At 43.0% G+C, this 21,866-nt stretch overlaps 5 non-coding genes across 5 annotated transcripts; all 5 read right to left on the minus strand.

The window, feature by feature from the left end:
* Nucleotides 1-861: 861 nt before the first annotated feature.
* trnas-uga (transfer RNA serine (anticodon UGA)) lies at nt 862-943 on the minus strand. Its single transcript has one exon. It is a non-coding gene; the product is annotated as a tRNA-Ser (tRNA).
* Nucleotides 944-3,457: 2,514 nt separating this feature from the next.
* Nucleotides 3,458-3,539, minus strand: trnas-uga (transfer RNA serine (anticodon UGA)). The gene has a single exon. It is a non-coding gene; the product is annotated as a tRNA-Ser (tRNA).
* A 2,517-nt stretch (nt 3,540-6,056) lies between these two features.
* On the minus strand, nt 6,057-6,138 carry trnas-uga (transfer RNA serine (anticodon UGA)). The gene has a single exon. It is a non-coding gene; the product is annotated as a tRNA-Ser (tRNA).
* A 1,096-nt stretch (nt 6,139-7,234) lies between these two features.
* trnah-gug (transfer RNA histidin (anticodon GUG)) lies at nt 7,235-7,306 on the minus strand. Its single transcript has one exon. It is a non-coding gene; the product is annotated as a tRNA-His (tRNA).
* Nucleotides 7,307-8,653: 1,347 nt separating this feature from the next.
* Nucleotides 8,654-8,735, minus strand: trnas-uga (transfer RNA serine (anticodon UGA)). The gene has a single exon. It is a non-coding gene; the product is annotated as a tRNA-Ser (tRNA).
* Between the last annotated feature and the right edge of the window lie 13,131 nt (nt 8,736-21,866).

A 21,866-nucleotide genomic window follows, 5' to 3' on the forward strand; every position in this document is an offset into this window, starting at 1 on the left:
TGGTGAAAACATTAAACAGGCATATAACACCTTTTGGAGGGTACACACATCCAAAAGATCAAGAGGTTGATCACTTAGAATGGGAAAGTTACTGCTAATTTTGGCTCACTAAAAGCTGTCAAACTATCACCCAAAAAGACACTTGAACACTGGACCCTCAGATTAAAAGTCTGACCCTCTACCGAATGAGCTGTCTGGGCTCCAGAGTTCTCATCAACCCCTCGGATATAAAGGATGTTCAGCCAGAAACGCATGGACCCAATTAACCTAAAGTTAATTCTCCACAATGTCTACAATTAATATGGATTTACATGGTTGAGTTGCTCTTGGCAGGTTAGGAAATCTCCAAACAAGTCTGGGATCCTTTCATGGAGGCTTGGCAACTCTTGTAGTCTAGAGAGCCGAGTAATTCTTACTAGAAAGTCATAATGAGAACAATTCAGCTGCACTATTCTAACAGTGCACATAACAGCTCTTTGAGTGGAGGAACATTTCATTGACATGAGTCTTGCTTCTTGTAAGGAAGACAAAGCAGTCACCTTCTAAAACGCCAGCAGAAAGGCAACCTTTCATTGTTCTGATAATCACTTTTCTCTACAAAACATAATGCAGTGACTCTTGCCTTTAAGTCATCACACGTACCACATACGCAGATCCTAATGCCTGAAGTGTATGGACAAATAAAGAGACGACTTGTGTCTTTTAGAACATTACCCAGTTCAGGCTCGAAACGAGACACGGGTCGGCAAAGGAAATTGAAAATATGCTTGTACAAAGATAGGGCCAAAGACATAATTAATGAATCTCTCTGACACCCACTGAAAATCATGAAAGGAAAACAGATGGACAGCAATTTTCAACCGTAGTTGGCAGGGTTTGAACCTGCGTGGGGAGACCCCAATGGATTTCAAGTCCATCGCCTTAACCACTCGGCCACAACTACTTGAAAGGATAAAGGAATGCATATTTTTCTCATTCCTTTTATCAATAAGGCACGTTCAAAGGGCAGCACTTTATGGCTAGGCAAAGCCTGACAGTGGTACTTTCAAAGCAGAACCTCTGCCAGTTCGCTCTCACTTCCTGGGTAAGATTGCCACCTAGTCTTCCAGGTGGCTAAACCTTAATCCAATGGTGAAATAATTAAATAGACATGTAACAACTTTTGTAGGTTAATCAAATCGAAAAGAGCAAACAGTTGGTCATTTAGTATGAGAGATCTGTAGCTATCTTAGCCTCATTACAAATTGCCAGAAGATCCCCCAAAAGGGACTTGATACCAGAACCCAAAGTTTAATAGTCTGATGCTCTAACGACCAAACTATCCAGGAATATGCTGCTTGTCACAACCCCTGGCAGATAAAGGAAGTAAAGACAAAAACTGAATGCACCATTTTAACCTTAACATAATTTGCTGTGAAGTCTAAAATCAATAAGCATTGAGAACGTTGAGCTGCTCTTGGCAGGTAGGAATGATTTTCAAATCTTGGAAAAAAGCAGTCATCTTCCAAAACGCCAGCAGAAAGGCAAACTTTCAAAGTTCTGATACACATGTTTCTCTACTCAAAATACTGCAGTGACTCTTGAGCTGGCTAGTTAAAGCCTTTAAATTGTCAGGGGGTACCAAAGCCAAAGATCCTTATGCCTGAAGTGTACATGTACAGATAAAGAGGCGACTTGTGCCTTTTAGAACATTGCCCAAATCAGGCTCGAAACTAGATGCTGGTCAGCAAGGGAAATTGAAAAAAGCTTGTACAAAGATAGGGCCAAAGGCATTATTAATGCATAACAGCGAAGACCACTGTAAACCAAGAGACGAAAACAAAAGCACAGCAGAGTTTGAACCTGCACAGGGAGTCCCCGAGGATTTTGTAGTCCATTGCCTCAACCACTCAGCCGCGAATACGTACAACTGCAAGCTTTTGGCTGAATTTATAAAGCACAGGTCACCGCTGAGGAGACGCCATGCAAACAACCAAATGAAGGATTTGGGTGAGTAGATGTGGAAAAAGTATCTTGATTTTTTTGTCTAACTGAAAATACTGCCGTGACCGGATTCGAACCGGGGTTGCTGCGGCCACAACGCAGAGTACTAACCTCTATACGATCACGGCAGCATCACTCGGAATGTGCTGAACTTCACTGCTCAGACCTGCCTAAATGTAGAAAGCCTTTGGATCACTTGTCTGTGCAGTGTACATATAAAAGAAGTTCTTTAGCATATATGGACAACAATCCTTTTTCAACTGTCATAACATTGTCACAACCATTTTCATTAACGATTACAACCCCAAGAGAGTGGGCATTGCCAAAAAATGGAAAGCAAAAGAACAGCAGCAACGTAGTCAGGAGAATTCAAATCTGCATGGGGAGACCCCAATGGATTTCTAGTCTATTGCCTTAACCACTCAGCCACAACTACAAGAAAACTGAAAAGGTTTTACATTTTTACGGTTCCTCTCATCAATGCTGCCCAATCCAAAGGTAGAACTGCTTGGCCAGGCAAAGCCTGCCAGTGGTATGTTCAATGCAGCAACTCTGCCAGTTCGCTCTCACTTCAGCCCTCACCAAGCCCTCCAGTGGCCAATCCTAAATCCCATGGTGAAAACATTAAACAGGCATATAACACCTTTTGGAGGGTACACACATCCAAAAGATCAAGAGGTTGATCACTTAGAATGGGAAAGTTACTGCTAATTTTGGCTCACTAAAAGCTGTCAAACTATCACCCAAAAAGACACTTGAACACTGGACCCTCAGATTAAAAGTCTGACCCTCTACCGAATGAGCTGTCTGGGCTCCAGAGTTCTCATCAACCCCTCGGATATAAAGGATGTTCAGCCAGAAACGCATGGACCCAATTAACCTAAAGTTAATTCTCCACAATGTCTACAATTAATATGGATTTACATGGTTGAGTTGCTCTTGGCAGGTTAGGAAATCTCCAAACAAGTCTGGGATCCTTTCATGGAGGCTTGGCAACTCTTGTAGTCTAGAGAGCCGAGTAATTCTTACTAGAAAGTCATAATGAGAACAATTCAGCTGCACTATTCTAACAGTGCACATAACAGCTCTTTGAGTGGAGGAACATTTCATTGACATGAGTCTTGCTTCTTGTAAGGAAGACAAAGCAGTCACCTTCTAAAACGCCAGCAGAAAGGCAACCTTTCATTGTTCTGATAATCACTTTTCTCTACAAAACATAATGCAGTGACTCTTGCCTTTAAGTCATCACACGTACCACATACGCAGATCCTAATGCCTGAAGTGTATGGACAAATAAAGAGACGACTTGTGTCTTTTAGAACATTACCCAGTTCAGGCTCGAAACGAGACACGGGTCGGCAAAGGAAATTGAAAATATGCTTGTACAAAGATAGGGCCAAAGACATAATTAATGAATCTCTCTGACACCCACTGAAAATCATGAAAGGAAAACAGATGGACAGCAACTTTCAACCGTAGTTGGCAGGGTTTGAACCTGCGTGGGGAGACCCCAATGGATTTCAAGTCCATCGCCTTAACCACTCGGCCACAACTACTTGAAAGGATAAAGGAATGCATATTTTTCTCATTCCTTTTATCAATAAGGCACGTTCAAAGGGCAGCACTTTATGGCTAGGCAAAGCCTGACAGTGGTACTTTCAAAGCAGAACCTCTGCCAGTTCGCTCTCACTTCCTGGGTAAGATTGCCACCTAGTCTTCCAGGTGGCTAAACCTTAATCCAATGGTGAAATAATTAAATAGACATGTAACAACTTTTGTAGGTTAATCAAATCGAAAAGAGCAAACAGTTGGTCATTTAGTATGAGAGATCTGTAGCTATCTTAGCCTCATTACAAATTGCCAGAAGATCCCCAAAAAGGGACTTGATACCAGAACCCAAAGTTTAATAGTCTGATGCTCTAACGACCAAACTATCCAGGAATATGCTGCTTGTCACAACCCCTGGCAGATAAAGGAAGTAAAGACAAAAACTGAATGCACCATTTTAACCTTAACATAATTTGCTGTGAAGTCTAAAATCAATAAGCATTGAGAACGTTGAGCTGCTCTTGGCAGGTAGGAATGATTTTCAAATCTTGGAAAAAAGCAGTCATCTTCCAAAACGCCAGCAGAAACGCAAACTTTCAAAGTTCTGATACACATGTTTCTCTACTCAAAATACTGCAGTGACTCTTGAGCTGGCTAGTTAAAGCCTTTAAATTGTCAGGGGTACCAAAGCCAAAGATCCTTATGCCTGAAGTGTACATGTACAGATAAAGAGGCTGACTTGTGCCTTTTAGAACATTGCCCAAATCAGGCTCGAAACTAGATGCTGGTCAGCAAGGGAAATTGAAAAAAGCTTGTACAAAGATAGGGCCAAAGGCATTATTAATGCATAACAGCGAAGACCACTGTAAACCAAGAGACGAAAACAAAAGCACAGCAGAGTTTGAACCTGCACAGGGAGTCCCCGAGGATTTTGTAGTCCATTGCCTCAACCACTCAGCCGCGAATACGTACAACTGCAAGCTTTTGGCTGAATTTATAAAGCACAGGTCACCGCTGAGGAGACGCCATGCAAACAACCAAATGAAGGATTTGGGTGAGTAGATGTGGAAAAAGTATCTTGATTTTTTTGTCTAACTGAAAATTCTGCCGTGACCGGATTCGAACCGGGGTTGCTGCGGCCACAACGCAGAGTACTAACCTCTATACGATCACGGCAGCATCACTCGGAATGTGCTGAACTTCACTGCTCAGACCTGCCTAAATGTAGAAAGCCTTTGGATCACTTGTCTGTGCAGTGTACATATAAAAGAAGTTCTTTAGCATATATGGACAACAATCCTTTTTTCAACTGTCATAACATTGTCACAACCATTTTCATTAACGATTACAACCCCAAGAGAGTGGGCATTGCCAAAAAATGGAAAGCAAAAGAACAGCAGCAACGTAGTCAGGAGAATTCAAATCTGCATGGGGAGACCCCAATGGATTTCTAGTCTATTGCCTTAACCACTCAGCCACAACTACAAGAAAACTGAAAAGGTTTTACATTTTTACGGTTCCTCTCATCAATGCTGCCCAATCCAAAGGTAGAACTGCTTGGCCAGGCAAAGCCTGCCAGTGGTATGTTCAATGCAGCAACTCTGCCAGTTCGCTCTCACTTCAGCCCTCACCAAGCCCTCCAGTGGCCAATCCTAAATCCCATGGTGAAAACATTAAACAGGCATATAACACCTTTTGGAGGGTACACACATCCAAAAGATCAAGAGGTTGATCACTTAGAATGGGAAAGTTACTGCTAATTTTGGCTCACTAAAAGCTGTCAAACTATCACCCAAAAAGACACTTGAACACTGGACCCTCAGATTAAAAGTCTGACCCTCTACCGAATGAGCTGTCTGGGCTCCAGAGTTCTCATCAACCCCTCGGATATAAAGGATGTTCAGCCAGAAACGCATGGACCCAATTAACCTAAAGTTAATTCTCCACAATGTCTACAATTAATATGGATTTACATGGTTGAGTTGCTCTTGGCAGGTTAGGAAATCTCCAAACAAGTCTGGGATCCTTTCATGGAGGCTTGGCAACTCTTGTAGTCTAGAGAGCCGAGTAATTCTTACTAGAAAGTCATAATGAGAACAATTCAGCTGCACTATTCTAACAGTGCACATAACAGCTCTTTGAGTGGAGGAACATTTCATTGACATGAGTCTTGCTTCTTGTAAGGAAGACAAAGCAGTCACCTTCTAAAACGCCAGCAGAAAGGCAACCTTTCATTGTTCTGATAATCACTTTTCTCTACAAAACATAATGCAGTGACTCTTGCCTTTAAGTCATCACACGTACCACATACATGCAGATCCTAATGCCTGAAGTGTATGGACAAATAAAGAGACGACTTGTGTCTTTTAGAACATTACCCAGTTCAGGCTCGAAACGAGACACGGGTCGGCAAAGGAAATTGAAAATATGCTTGTACAAAGATAGGGCCAAAGACATAATTAATGAATCTCTCTGACACCCACTGAAAATCATGAAAGGAAAACAGATGGACAGCAATTTTCAACCGTAGTTGGCAGGGTTTGAACCTGCGTGGGGAGACCCCAATGGATTTCAAGTCCATCGCCTTAACCACTCGGCCACAACTACTTGAAAGGATAAAGGAATGCATATTTTTCTCATTCCTTTTATCAATAAGGCACGTTCAAAGGGCAGCACTTTATGGCTAGGCAAAGCCTGACAGTGGTACTTTCAAAGCAGAACCTCTGCCAGTTCGCTCTCACTTCCTGGGTAAGATTGCCACCTAGTCTTCCAGGTGGCTAAACCTTAATCCAATGGTGAAATAATTAAATAGACATGTAACAACTTTTGTAGGTTAATCAAATCGAAAAGAGCAAACAGTTGGTCATTTAGTATGAGAGATCTGTAGCTATCTTAGCCTCATTACAAATTGCCAGAAGATCCCCAAAAAGGGACTTGATACCAGAACCCAAAGTTTAATAGTCTGATGCTCTAACGACCAAACTATCCAGGAATATGCTGCTTGTCACAACCCCTGGCAGATAAAGGAAGTAAAGACAAAAACTGAATGCACCATTTTAACCTTAACATAATTTGCTGTGAAGTCTAAAATCAATAAGCATTGAGAACGTTGAGCTGCTCTTGGCAGGTAGGAATGATTTTCAAATCTTGGAAAAAAGCAGTCATCTTCCAAAACGCCAGCAGAAAGGCAAACTTTCAAAGTTCTGATACACATGTTTCTCTACTCAAAATACTGCAGTGACTCTTGAGCTGGCTAGTTAAAGCCTTTAAATTGTCAGGGGTACCAAAGCCAAAGATCCTTATGCCTGAAGTGTACATGTACAGATAAAGAGGCGACTTGTGCCTTTTAGAACATTGCCCAAATCAGGCTCGAAACTAGATGCTGGTCAGCAAGGGAAATTGAAAAAAGCTTGTACAAAGATAGGGCCAAAGGCATTATTAATGCATAACAGCGAAGACCACTGTAAACCAAGAGACGAAAACAAAAGCACAGCAGAGTTTGAACCTGCACAGGGAGTCCCCGAGGATTTTGTAGTCCATTGCCTCAACCACTCAGCCGCGAATACGTACAACTGCAAGCTTTTGGCTGAATTTATAAAGCACAGGTCACCGCTGAGGAGAGGCCATGCAAACAACCAAATGAAGGATTTGGGTGAGTAGATGTGGAAAAAGTATCTTGATTTTTTTGTCTAACTGAAAATACTGCCGTGACCCGGATTCGAACCGGGGTTGCTGCGGCCACAACGCAGAGTACTAACCTCTATACGATCACGGCGCATCACTCGGAATGTGCTGAACTTCACTGCTCAGACCTGCCTAAATGTAGAAAGCCTTTGGATCACTTGTCTGTGCAGTGTACATATAAAAGAAGTTCTTTAGCATATATGGACAACAATCCTTTTTCAACTGTCATAACATTGTCACAACCATTTTCATTAACGATTACAACCCCAAGAGAGTGGGCATTGCCAAAAAATGGAAAGCAAAAGAACAGCAGCAACGTAGTCAGGAGAATTCAAATCTGCATGGGGAGACCCCAATGGATTTCTAGTCTATTGCCTTAACCACTCAGCCACAACTACAAGAAAACTGAAAAGGTTTTACATTTTTACGGTTCCTCTCATCAATGCTGCCCAATCCAAAGGTAGAACTGCTTGGCCAGGCAAAGCCTGCCAGTGGTATGTTCAATGCAGCAACTCTGCCAGTTCGCTCTCACTTCAGCCCTCACCAAGCCCTCCAGTGGCCAATCCTAAATCCCATGGTGAAAACATTAAACAGGCATATAACACCTTTTGGAGGGTACACACATCCAAAAGATCAAGAGGTTGATCACTTAGAATGGGAAAGTTACTGCTAATTTTGGCTCACTAAAAGCTGTCAAACTATCACCCAAAAAGACACTTGAACACTGGACCCTCAGATTAAAAGTCTGACCCTCTACCGAATGAGCTGTCTGGGCTCCAGAGTTCTCATCAACCCCTCGGATATAAAGGATGTTCAGCCAGAAACGCATGGACCCAATTAACCTAAAGTTAATTCTCCACAATGTCTACAATTAATATGGATTTACATGGTTGAGTTGCTCTTGGCAGGTTAGGAAATCTCCAAACAAGTCTGGGATCCTTTCATGGAGGCTTGGCAACTCTTGTAGTCTAGAGAGCCGAGTAATTCTTACTAGAAAGTCATAATGAGAACAATTCAGCTGCACTATTCTAACAGTGCACATAACAGCTCTTTGAGTGGAGGAACATTTCATTGACATGAGTCTTGCTTCTTGTAAGGAAGACAAAGCAGTCACCTTCTAAAACGCCAGCAGAAAGGCAACCTTTCATTGTTCTGATAATCACTTTTCTCTACAAAACATAATGCAGTGACTCTTGCCTTTAAGTCATCACACGTACCACATACATGCAGATCCTAATGCCTGAAGTGTATGGACAAATAAAGAGACGACTTGTGTCTTTTAGAACATTACCCAGTTCAGGCTCGAAATGAGACACGGGTCGGCAAAGGAAATTGAAAATATGCTTGTACAAAGATAGGGCCAAAGACATAATTAATGAATCTCTCTGACACCCACTGAAAATCATGAAAGGAAAACAGATGGACAGCAATTTTCAACCGAAGTTGGCAGGATTTGAACCTGCGTGGGGAGACCCCAATGGATTTCAAGTCCATCGCCTTAACCACTCGGCCACAACTACTTGAAAGAATAAAGGAATGCATATTTTTCTCATTCCTTTTATCAATAAGGCACGTTCAAAGGGCAACACTTTATGGCTAGGCAAAGCCTGACAGTGGTACTTTCAAAGCAGAACCTCTGCCAGTTCGCTCTCACTTCCTGGGTAAGATTGCCACCTAGTCTTCCAGGTGGCTAAACCTTAATCCAATGGTGAAGTAATTAAATAGACATGTAACAACTTTTGTAGGTTAATCAAATCGAAAAGAGCAAACAGTTGGTCATTTAGTATGAGAGATCAGTAGCTATCTTAGCCTCATTACAAATTGCCAGAAGATCCCCCAAAAAGGGACTTGATACCAGAACCCAAAGTTTAATAGTCTGATGCTCTAACAACCAAACTATCCAGGAATATGCTGCTTGTCACAACCCCCTGGCAGATAAAGGAAGTAAAGACAAAAACTGAATGCACCATTTTAACCTTAACATAATTTGCTGTGAAGTCTAAAATCAATAAGCATTGAGAACGTTGAGCTGCTCTTGGCAGGTAGGAATGATTTTCAAATCTTGGAAAAAAAGCAGTCATCTTCCAAAACGCCAGCAGAAAGGCAAACTTTCAAAGTTCTGATACACATGTTTCTCTACTGAAAATACTGCAGTGACTCTTGAGCTGGCTAGTTAAAGCCTTTAAATTGTCAGGGGTACCAAAGCCAAAGATCCTTATGCCTGAAGTGTACGTACAGATAAAGAGGCGACTTGTGCCTTTTAGAACATTGCCCAAATCAGGCTCGAAACTAGATGCGGGTCAGCAAGGGAAATTGAAAAAAGCTTGTACAAAGATAGGGCCAAAGGCATTATTAATGCATAATAGCGAAGACCACTGTAAACCAAGAGACGGAAACAAAAGCACAGCAGAGTTTGATCCTGCACAGGGAGTCCCTAAGGATTTTGTAGTCCATTGCCTCAACCACTCAGCCGCGACTACGCACAACTGCATGCTTTTGGCTGAATTTATAAAGCACAGGTCACCGCTGAGGAGAGGCCATGCAAACAACCAAATGAAGGATTTGGGTGAGTAGATGTGGAAAAAGTATCTTGATTTTTTGTCTAACAGAACATACTGCCGTGACCCGGATTCGAACCGGGGTTGCTGCGGCCACAACACAGAGTACTAATCTCTATACGATCACGGCGCATCACTCGGAATGTGCTGAATTTCACTGCTCAGACCTGCCTAAATGTAGAAAGCCTTTGGATCACTTGTCTGTGCAGTGTACATATAAAAGAAGTTCTTTAGCATATATAAGACAACAATCCTTTTTTCAACTGTCATAACATTGTCACAACCATTTTCATTAACGATTACAACCCCAAGAGAGTGGGCATTGCCAAAAAATGGAAAGCAAAAGAACAGCAGCAACGTAGTCAGGAGAATTCAAATCTGCATGGGGAGACCCCAATGGATTTCTAGTCTATTGCCTTAACCACTCAGCCACAACTACAAGAAAACTGAAAAGGTTTTACATTTTTACGGTTCCTCTCATCAATGCTGCCCAATCCAAAGGTAGAACTGCTTGGCCAGGCAAAGCCTGCCAGTGGTATGTTCAATGCAGCACCTCTGCCAGTTCGCTCTCACTTCAGCCCTCACCAAGCCCTCCAGTGGCCAATCCTAAATCCCATGGTGAAAACATTAAACAGGCATATAACACCTTTTGGAGGGTACACACATCCAAAAGATCAAGAGGTTGATCACTTAGAATGGGAAAGTTACTGCTAATTTTGGCTCACTAAAAGCTGTCAAACTATCACCCAAAAAGACACTTGAACACTGGACCCTCAGATTAAAAGTCTGACCCTCTACCGAATGAGCTGTCTGGGCTCCAGAGTTCTCATCAACCCCCTCGGATATAAAGGATGTTCAGCCAGAAACGCATGGACCCAATTAACCTAAAGTTAATTCTCCACAATGTCTACAATTAATATGGATTTACATGGTTGAGTTGCTCTTGGCAGGTTAGGAAATCTCCAAACAAGTCTGGGATCCTTTCATGGAGGCTTGGCAACTCTTGTAGTCTAGAGAGCCGAGTAATTCTTACTAGAAAGTCATAATGAGAACAATTCAGCTGCACTATTCTAACAGTGCACATAACAGCTCTTTGAGTGGAGGAACATTTCATTGACATGAGTCTTGCTTCTTGTAAGGAAGACAAAGCAGTCACCTTCTAAAACGCCAGCAGAAAGGCAACCTTTCATTGTTCTGATAATCACTTTTCTCTACAAAACATAATGCAGCTGACTCTTGCCTTTAAGTCATCACGCGTACCACATACGCAGATCCTAATGCCTGAAGTGTATGGACAAATAAAGAGACGACTTGTGTCTTTTAGAACATTACCCAGTTCAGGCTCGAAACGAGACACGGGTCGGCAAAGGAAATTGAAAATATGCTTGTACAAAGATAGGGCCAAAGACATAATTAATGAATCTCTCTGACACCCAGTGAAAATCATGAAAGGAAAACAATGGATTTCAAGTCCATCGCCTTAACCACTCGGCCACAAGTACTTGAAAGAATAAAGGAATGCATATTTTGCTCATTCCTTTTATTAATAAGGCACGTTCAAAGGGCAGCACTTTATGGCTAGGCAAAGCCTGACAGTGGTACTTTCAAAGCAGAACCTCTCGCTCTCACTTCCTGGGTAAGATTGCCACCTAGTCTTCCAGGTGGCTAAACCTTAATCCAATGGTGGCTGTAATTAAATAGGCATGTAACAACTTTTGTAGGTTAATCACATCGAAAATAGAGAACAGTTGGTCATTTAGTATGAGAGATTTGTAGCTATCTTAGCCTCATTAGAAATTGCCAGACTATCACCCAAACAGGGACTTGATACCAGAACCAAAATATTAATAGTCTGATGCTCTATCGACCAATCCAGGAATATGCTGTTTGTCACAACCTAAATAGATAAAGGAAGTAAAGACAAAAACTGCATGCACCATTTTAACCTTAAGATAATTTGCTGTGAAGTCTAAAATCAATAAGCATTGAGAACGTTGAGCTGCTCTTGGCAGGTAGGAATGATTACAAATCTTGGAAAAAAGCAGTCATCTTCCAAAACGCCAGCAGAAAGGTAAACTTTCATAGTTCTGATACACATGTTTCTCTACTCAAAATACTGCAGTGACTCTTGTGGTCTGAGGATTTATTGGCAAATTTGTATATTCTTGAATTGTTTTCTTGCTCAAGACTTGAAGCTTTCTCTACTTCCCCCCTTCACATAGATCAGAGCTCTGCTTGCAAGAGTAAAAAAGCTGTACATGGGTTTGGCACGCTGCAATGTTCTGATGACCAGGTCCATGAGTACTTCACCATGCACTTATATTAAAAAATAGTGGGCCAACTGTTAAAGAGGACGGTTCCATGTTGTAATGGTTAGCACTTTGGACTTTGAATCCAGTGATCCAAGTTCAAGTCTCAGTGGAACCTGCTTAGCTTCTTGTTTCAAGGGACAGAGGTTGGCTGTTGGAATTCCCATAAAGATGCCTAAAATGTAATGTTCTCTTGCCAAATTTCCACAAAGCATGTTCGTTCTCCACACCCAGTGCTGTGCTGTTAAGCAAATTTTTGGTTCCTTGGTGTAATGGTTAGCCCTTTGGTCTTTGAATCCAGCAATCCGAGTTCAAGTCTCAGTGGAACCTGCTTAGCTTCTTGTTTCAAGGGACAGAGTTTGGCTGTTGGAATTCCCATAAAGATGCCTAAAATGTAACCTTCTCTTGCCAATTTCCAGAAAGCATGTTCGTTCTCCACACCCAGAGCTTTGCACTCAAATACATTTTTGTTCCATGTTGTAATGGTTAATAGTCTGGATTTGGAATCCAGTGAACTGTGATCAAACTCAGTTGATTCTTCTTTGCATTTTGCACCAAAGGTTCAGAGGACCTAATAAAAAGTACTTATCAAAAGCAGGGAGCCTCCAAATCTCAACTAGTGAATGGATTCATACTCTGCTGCCAAGGTCAGAGGACTATAAACAGGGGAATGCCGATCGATACCCTGTATCATAAGTTTGTTTTGTGTTGAAGTTGTTTAGCACCCATGAAGAATTTGACATGGTAACAGTTGCCAAGAAAACTTCAATGCACATTAAATTTGCTTTCAAGAAATAAATAAATGAAGCTGTCTGAGCATTATATGAGAAACAGGAAAAATGAAAAAAAAAAAATATATATATATATATATATATATATATATATATATATATATATATATATATATATTTTTTTTTTTGTGAGGATTTATTGGTACATTTGTATATTCTTGAAGAGTTTTTTGCTCAAGACTTTTGAAGCTTTCTCTACTTCCCCCTTCACATAGATCAGAGCTATACTTGCAAGAGTAAAAAAGGTGTACATGGGTTTGGCACGCTGCAATGCTCTGATGACCAGGTCCATGAGTACTTCACCATGCACTTATATAAACTGTTAAAGAGGACTGTTCCATGATGTAATGGTTAGCACTTTGGACTTTGAATCCTGCGATCTGAGTTCAAGTCTTGTGGAATCTGCTTAGCTTCGTGTTTCAAGGGACAGAGGTTGGCTGTTGGAATTCCCATAAAGATGCTTAAAATGTAACCTTCTCTTGCCAATTTCCACAAAGCATGTTCGTTCTCCACACCAAGAGCTGTGCAGTCAAATACATTTTTGCTCCATGGTGTAATGGTTAATAGTCTGGATTTGGAATCCAGTGAACTGTGATCAAACTCAGTTGATTCTTCTTTGCATTTTGCACCAAAGGTTCAGAGAACCCGGGGGCGCTATCGAGCAACGGACCAAGATGGCAGCTTAATGTGGATGCTCCGTTCAACTTCGCATTAAATAACTTTAAAACTTTAAGTCAACAATACAAACTGAACTGGGACTATGTCCAAAGCTGCTACAGTCAAAGACAGTGACTTTTTCACTCGAAAACACGGCTCCCAGAGATCGAAAATCAGCACTCCACCAACTGAACGAGATGAAAAAAATACAAGTAACATGGCGGACCTGTCGGCGGTACTTGCTGAACTTAAGTCACTTCGCTCTGAGCTCGGATCTAAACTAGACAGTATAGATGAACGCCTGGGTAAGATGGCCAGCTCTGTCACTGCTTTGGACAACAGTATGTCAGAAGTGAAGCGAAATGTAGCTGCTAACACCACCCGAATGGAAGAAGCTGAAAACCGAATAATGTCGGCAGAGGAACAGCTGGAAAAAAATACAGCTGACCTGACTAATGCTATGAAAAGAATTGTCTATCTGAAAACCAAGACTGAGGACCTTGAAAATCGAAGTCGAAGAAATAACCTGAGGTTGTTCGGTCTACGGGAGGGTGCTGAAGGCAACCAAACGCTACTGGATTTCATACAGAGCATGCTACCTCGTTGGCTGGAACTGGACACCGACAGAACCTTCATCCTGGAGAGAGCTCACCGAACCCTAGCATCACCGAAACCAAACCAGGATAGAGCGGTTCTCATTCGGTTCCTGAAATTTCAGGAATTCCACAGTAAACATGTCTGAGGGATCGGATGGAAGCGGTGAGATGTGAGACCCGTTTACTTCCTTCACCATGAAAACCAGCTGACTGTGCTTGTTTAAGAGGTATAGGGTAACCCTGCAATGAGTACCAGGAGTTTTTTTTTTTTTTTATTATATATATATATATATATATATATATATATATATATATATATATATATATAATTTTACATTGTAAGTTGACTATATATTGTTGAAATATAAGGTGCATGGTTGGCGGACTCCTCTGGTCGCCCATGGAGCTAGTTCGTGTAGTTTAGCTGCTCCTCTATAGAGTGGATCGGCATAAGCCCTCCAGGTTCTGTTCTGAGTAAGGGAGGGGAAACAAGGTGTTTAAATGTCTATATGTGTAAGTGTATATATGGTGTTCTTTTTTCTTTCTGTATGTTGTGCACTCAACGTAGCAGAAACATTTCTTACTCCTTTTCTCTGTACAACTGACATATATTACATTGTATATGGATATAAAAGTTACGAGCTGGAATGTTAGGGGGCTACGGAAGTTGACCATAGTGAAACAGGTTATAAACAGGATCAAACAGCTCAAGTCAAAAATAAATTTTCTTCAAGAAACTCATCTGACAGTTTCTGATATTAAACCGATACAGAATAGATGGCCTGGTAGAGTGATACACGCATCATACAATAATTATACAAGAGGTGTACTTATTTTAATTCATAGAAGCATACCATTCCAACCTATAAAAACAATCCAGGACCCAGCTGGGAGATTCGTCATTACACACGGCAACATCCTTTCCCTCACATTAAATTTAGTTAATATATATGGCCCAAATGAGGATAATCCTAAAATTTTTGAAAATCTTTTCCTTACTATATCTACTTTAAGGGGCTTCTACATTATTGGAGGAGACTTTAATTGTACTTTAAACCCAGAAATGGATCGCTCTACAGGTTGTGATACTTATAAGGCACAGACAAGAAAATTACTAAAGCAGTATATAGATGATGTAAATTTGGTTGAAGTTTGGCGAGAGCAGAATCCTAGTAAAATAGAGTACTCTTGTCACTCAAGTATGCATAAATCTCGTTCCCGTATTGATTACTATCTTGTCTCAAGGGAACTCTTGTCAAAAATAAAAACAAATTGGTATGACAGCATAGTAATAAGTGATCACGCTGCTATTTCATTAAATATGCATATAGAGAGACTTGTTTATAACCCCCCTAGTTGGCGATTGCAAGTAAGATGGTTACAGGACCCGGACTTCGTTAAATATGTGGGAACTAAAATAGATAGTTATTTTGAGTTAAATACAGTTCAAACCAGGGCCAGCACGAGATGGGAAGCGTTTTAAGCGTACATTAGAGGAGAAATCATCAGTTATACAAGTTCCAAGGCCAAACAACAAAGGGTAACGATGGAAACATTGGAAAAACAAATTAAATCCTTAAAGATAAGTCTAAATGCAAGCTTTTGATAGAATAGAATGGCCATACTTATTTAACGTTTTGCCGAGATATGGATTCGGACAGAAATTTTTTAAATGGATTCAGATTTTATATACAAGCCCAACAGCCAGTGTCTTGACAAATAGTATAGTCTCTAAACCAGTCACCTTGGAACGACTTGTTTCAATCACTCCCACTTCCACTGTCAGGTTCATTTTTTTACAAGCTTAATAGTTCTTTTGGTAAATTCATTTGGAACAACAAAAAGTCTAGACTGAGGCTCAGATTGCTGTACCTGCCATATGAGGGGGGCGGGGAATTGTATTACCTGAAATTGTATTATTGGTCTGCTCAGTTACGTTCTGCAATGTTTTATTTCTCACTGAAGGCCCCTCCTATCTGGGTGAATATTGAGCAGGCATCAGTACCAAACCTCCCATTAAGGCTATACATGTATTCTGCAGATCCAAAGAAGCTAAAAAGATTAACAGAGAACCCTTTCCTCAGAAACACTGTTGACATCTGGTACAAAGCACATAAGCATATTGGAGACACTCCTTCCATCTCTCGTTTCTCCCCCATATGGGGCAATACATATTTCAAGGCAGGAAGAGCAGATGGTGGATTCAAAATTTGGGCAGATAATGGTGCGCAAAAAATAGAGAACCTTTATATGGATGGTAATCTTCTTACATTCGATCAGCTGTGCCAAGCATACTATATTCCTAGAAATTTTTTTTTTAAGTATCTACAATTGAAACATTTTATTTTATCTAAACATAAGAATGTAGTAATTGAACCACCACTATCACATCTTGAAGACCTTACACTTCAGCATCTGGAGGGGAGGAAACAGATCTCTTTATTCTATACAGCTTTGATGTCATATGATAAAGAGTCCACCATCGACAGGCTAGAGGCATGGAGACTAGATATTCAGGAAGACATACAAAAGGCTGATTGGGAAAAGGCATGTTTTAAAGCCCAAAAACAATCTATCAGTACTAGAATGAAATTATTACAATACAAATGGTTGAAATTATTACTTTACCCTGGTTAAGCTAAACTAATGGTCCCCTGATGTGCCAGACAAGTGCATTAAGTGCTTGGAAGGAAAGGGTACTCTGTACCACTGCGTATGGGATTGCCCAAAAATAAATAAATATTGGAAAGAAGTTGTTCTGACTTTATCTGAGATTGTTGGAGTGAAGGTACCTCACCAGGCGGGAATATGTATACTTGGTATATATCCCAAAAACTTTATTGTCAACCCTAAAGAGTTAACTTTAATTGACTTCGGACTTATGCAAGCTAGGAGGATGATTGCTCTGTCTTGGAAAAAAATGGATGTGCCCTCGATACATGTGTGGATAAAGGAGAAGGCATCTTGTATTGTGATGGAAAGACTTATATAATCAGGGGAAGGACTGTAGAGTTTGAGAATGTGTGGAAACCTTTAATAGAGTTTCTTAAATGTTAAAGTGACCAATCAACTTGAAACTGCTGTGTTGATATATGTTGTTGAATGTCTGTGTTTCATTTCGTTTATTTAATTTGTTAAGTATGTGAAGTATGTGAAATGTCTTGTGGAAATTGTGACTATTTATTTTATGGATGTTACTGTTTTGATTGTCTTTGTATAAGTGAAATATATGTGTAAAAGTTCAATAAAAATATTGTTGAAAAAAAAAAAAAAAAGGTTCAGAGAACCCAATAAAAAGTAAATATCAAAAGCAGGGAGCCTCCAAATCTCAACTAATGAATGGATTCATACTATGCTGCCAAGGTCAGAGGGAATGCAGATCAACAGGGGAATGCAGATCGATACCCTGTATCCAAAGTTTGTTTTGTGTTGAAGTTGTTTAGCACCCATGAAGAATGTGACATAGTAACAGTTCCCAAGAAAACTTCAATGCACATTAAATTAGCTTTTGTGAGGATTTATTGGTGAATTTGTATATTCTTGAAGAGTTAGGTACTCGGCCATCGAAATCACGGGCTTTTCCGTGCACTGAGCGGACAGAGCGAAAGACCTCTCAGGTAAAAGCAGAGGTGGTGGTGTATGTTTTATGATCAACAAATCATGGTGTGATCAGAGGAACGTACATTTCATCAAGTCTTTCTGCTCTCCTGATCTGGAATATCTCATGCTTCTGTGTCGACCATTCTGGCTACCGAGGGAATTCACAGCGGTCATCATCACAGCTGTGTACATCCCCCCACAAGCTGACACAGACCGGGCACTCAGGGAATTGTATGGGAGTATAAGTGAGCAGGAAACCGCGCACCCTTAGGCTGCGTTCATTGTTACTGGGGACTTTAACAAAGCCAAATTCAAAACAATCGCTCCAAAATACCACCAACACATAAAGTTCAACACACGAGGGGACCGGGTTTTAGATCATAGTTACTCTCCTTTCTGGGATGGCTACAAATCCCTCCCCCGCCCCCCATTTGGCAAATCGGACCACTCTTCCGTTCTGCTTCTGCCCGCTTACAGGCAGAAACTGAAACGGGAAGCACCCACCCTCAGAACAATCCAGTGCTGGTCGGACCAATCAGACTCTGCGCTACAAGACTGTTTTGATCAGGCGGACTGGGAGATGTTCCGGTCCGCCTCTGATGACGACATCGAGGTTTACGCTGACAGCATAACATGTTTCATCAGGAAGTGCGTAGAGGACGTTGTTTCCAAGCAAAACTATACGGATATACCCCAACCAGAAACCATGGGTTTAATGGCGATGTTCACGCGGCACTCACTGCGAGGACCTCCGCTTTTAATTCTTCTAACACGGAGGAGCGTAAACAAGCCAGTTATGCCCTCCGTAACACTATCAGTGCAGCCAAACTCCAGTACAGGCACAAACTTGAAGGTCAGTTCAACACCACTGACTCCAGAAGTATGTGGCAGGGAATTAACACCATCACGGACTACAAACGGAAAAAAGACTCTGCCATGAACATCGCTGCATCTCTCCCGGACGAACTTAATACATTTTATGCTCGTTTCGGGGACAATAACACCGCCCTCGCGGAGAGAACACTCGCGGCTGACGCTACAGAGGTTGGTTCCAACGGGTGAACATCCTTAAAGCCGCGGGTCCAGACGGCATTCCGGGCCGCGTCATCAGAGCGTGCGCGAATCAACTGGCTGGTGTTTTTACGGACATTTTCAATCTGTCCCTCTCCCTCTCTGTAGTCCCCACATGCTTCAAAACATCAACCATTGTGCCTGTACCGAAGCAAGCTATAATCACTTGCTTAAATGACTGGCGTCCTGTTGCTCTGACCCCCATCATCAGCAAATGCTTCAAGAGGTTAATCAGAGATTACATCTGCTCTGTTCTGCCCACCTCTTTGGACCCATTGCAGTTTGCCTACCGCAACAACCGCTCCACTGATGATGCCATTGCATCTACACTACACACTCCTCTCTCCCATCTGGAAAAAAGGAACACATATGTGAGAATGCTGTTTGTAGACTACAGCTCAGCATTCAACACCATAGTGCCCTCCAAGCTTGATGAGAAACTCCGGGCTCTGGGCTTAAACAGCTCACTGTGCAGCTGGATCCTGGATTTCCTGTCAGGCAGACGTCAGGTGGTTAGAATGGTCAGCAACACCTCCTCATCACTGACCCTCAACACTGGAGCCCCGCAGGGCTGTGTTCTCAGCCCACTCCTGTACTCACTATACACACATGACTGTGTGGCAACACATAGGCAAGGCAAGGCAAGTTTATTTATATAGCACATTTCATACACAATGGTAATTCAAAGTGCTTTACATAGAAGAGATTAAAATAAGAATAAAAAAATAAGAATAATTGAAACAGTTTAGAATAAAATAAAATAAAATACAGTACAAACAGTCGGACACACAGTGGCACAGTGCTCATTCAGTAAATGCACAGCTAAACAGATGTCTTTTAAGTCTGGATTTGAATGTGACTACTGTAGGAGCACATTTGATTTCTTCTGGAAGCTGGTTCCAGCTGCGGCTGGCATAATAACTAAAAGCAGACTCTCTTTGCTTAGAGTGAACCCTTGGTGTTTCTAGCTGATATGATCCTAATTGTCACGAATGGTGTGGAAGCAGGACAAGACAGACGAGAGGTGCGGATCCAAACGCGGTTTTATTAAATAATAAGAGGAACACAAAACACTGGAACAAAAATAAACGGTCCACGATGGGAAAAGTAACTCAAACACAAACTAACACACGGGTGAAAAGAACACTAACACTGGAACAAATTAAAGGTCTACGATGGGAAAAAGAAATCAACACACGAACACGAAACATCCACGAACGATCAAACATGGGAACAAGAGCAGGCATAAAACATTGGAAACATGGAACATCACATACAATGATCGACAGTCACTAAACAAAGAACCAGGGTTTAAATACACAGACACAATGAAGACTGAACGAGACACAGGTGAGAACAATGATGAGTGCAGGCAGTGAGGGAGGCCGGGAATTGTAGTTTTTAGACAAGGACAGTGAAACACGGGGCGGACAACAAGGAAAACGTGACATGGAGCGTGATCAGTGACGAGTGAAACAGAAAACACGGGGCAGACAACACGGGAACGTAACATAACCCCCCTCAAAAGGACCGGATTCCAGACGGTCCTACAAAAAGAAAAAAACACATAAATAACAAAAACAAAAAGTCCAAGGAGTGAGGGGGTAGACCCGGAGGAAAACAGACAGACAAAAGGGGGCACAAGGGACACAGAGACAGTCCAAGGAGGCACAAGGGACAATTAGGCAGTCCATGGGGGCACAAGGGGTAATTAGGCAGTCCACGGGGGCACAAGGGACAATTAGGCAGTCCACGGGGGCACCAGGGCAATTAGGCAGTCCACGGGGGCAAAAAGGGAAATGAGACAGTCCACGGGGCAATTAGGCAGTCCACGGGGGCACAAAGGGCAGACAGGCAGACCAGGGAGGCCGAGAGGGCAGACTGGCAGACCAGGGAGGCCGAGAGGGCAGGCAAGCAGTCTCTGGGGGTGTGTGAAGGGAACCGGGTCAGGTGGCCTGGGGGGCGTCCACTGGGTAGGGACAGGTTTAGGTGGTCTGGGAGACGCCACAATAGGGGGACAGGTTTGGATGGCCCGGGAGCTGGCCACAAGGCAAGGGCCGGTTCTGGGGGCCTGGGAGGTGGCCACAGGACAGAGGCCGGTTTAGGTGGCCTGGGAGGTGACTGCGCTATTGGGACAGGTTTGGGTGGCCCGGGAGCTGGCCACAAGGCAAGATCCGGTTCAGGGGGCCTGGGAGGTGGCCACAGGACAGAGGCCGGTTTAGATGGCCTGGGAGTTTGCCACAGGACAGAGGCTGGTTGAGGTGGCCTAGGAGGTGGCCGTAGGGCAAGGACCGGTTCGGGGTGCCTGGGAAGCGGAGCCGTGGAAGGTGAAGCCACGGAAGGCTCGGGAGGCAGAGCCGTGGGAGGCTCGGGAGGTAGAGCCGTGGGAGGCCCGGGAGGTGGAGCCGTGGGAGGCTCGGGAGACGGAGCCGAGGAAGGTGGCGCCGTAGGAGGCTCTAGAGGCGAAGGCTCTGGAGGCAGAGCCGAGGGAGGTGGCGCCATAGGAGGCTTTAAAGGCGGAGGCCTGGAGGGCTCTGGAGGCGAAGCCGAGGGAGGTTGCACCATAGGAGGTCCTAGAGGCGGAGGCCTAGAAGGCTCCGGAGGTGGAGCCGAGGGAGGTGATGGCTTAGGAGGCTCAGCAGGTGGAGCTGAGGGAGCCACTGGAGGCGGAGCCGGGGGAGGCTCAGGAGGCGGAACTGAAGGAGGCTCTGGAGGAGGAGCCATGGGAGATGGCACCGTAGGCGGCTCTAGAGGCGGAGGCCTGGAAGGCTCTGGAGGTGGAGCCGAGGGAGGTGGCGCCATAGGAGGTTTCAGAGGCGGAGCCCTAGTAGGCTCTGGAGTCTCTGGGAGCAGAGCCGTAGGAAGCTCAGGAGGCGGAGCCGTAGGAGGCTCTGGAATCTCTGGGTGAAGAGTCGTAGGAGGCTCGGAAAGCTCGAGAGGCGGAACCCTGGAAGGCTCGAGAGGTGGAGCCCTGGAAGGCTCGAGAGGCTTGAGAGGCGGAGCCCTGGAAGGCTCGAGAGGCTTGAGAGGCGAAGCACTGGAAGACTCGAGTGACTTGAGAGGCGGAGC

Source organism: Xyrauchen texanus, chromosome 28 (genome assembly GCF_025860055.1).
Source record: "Xyrauchen texanus isolate HMW12.3.18 chromosome 28, RBS_HiC_50CHRs, whole genome shotgun sequence".
Lineage (NCBI taxonomy): Eukaryota > Metazoa > Chordata > Actinopteri > Cypriniformes > Catostomidae > Xyrauchen > Xyrauchen texanus.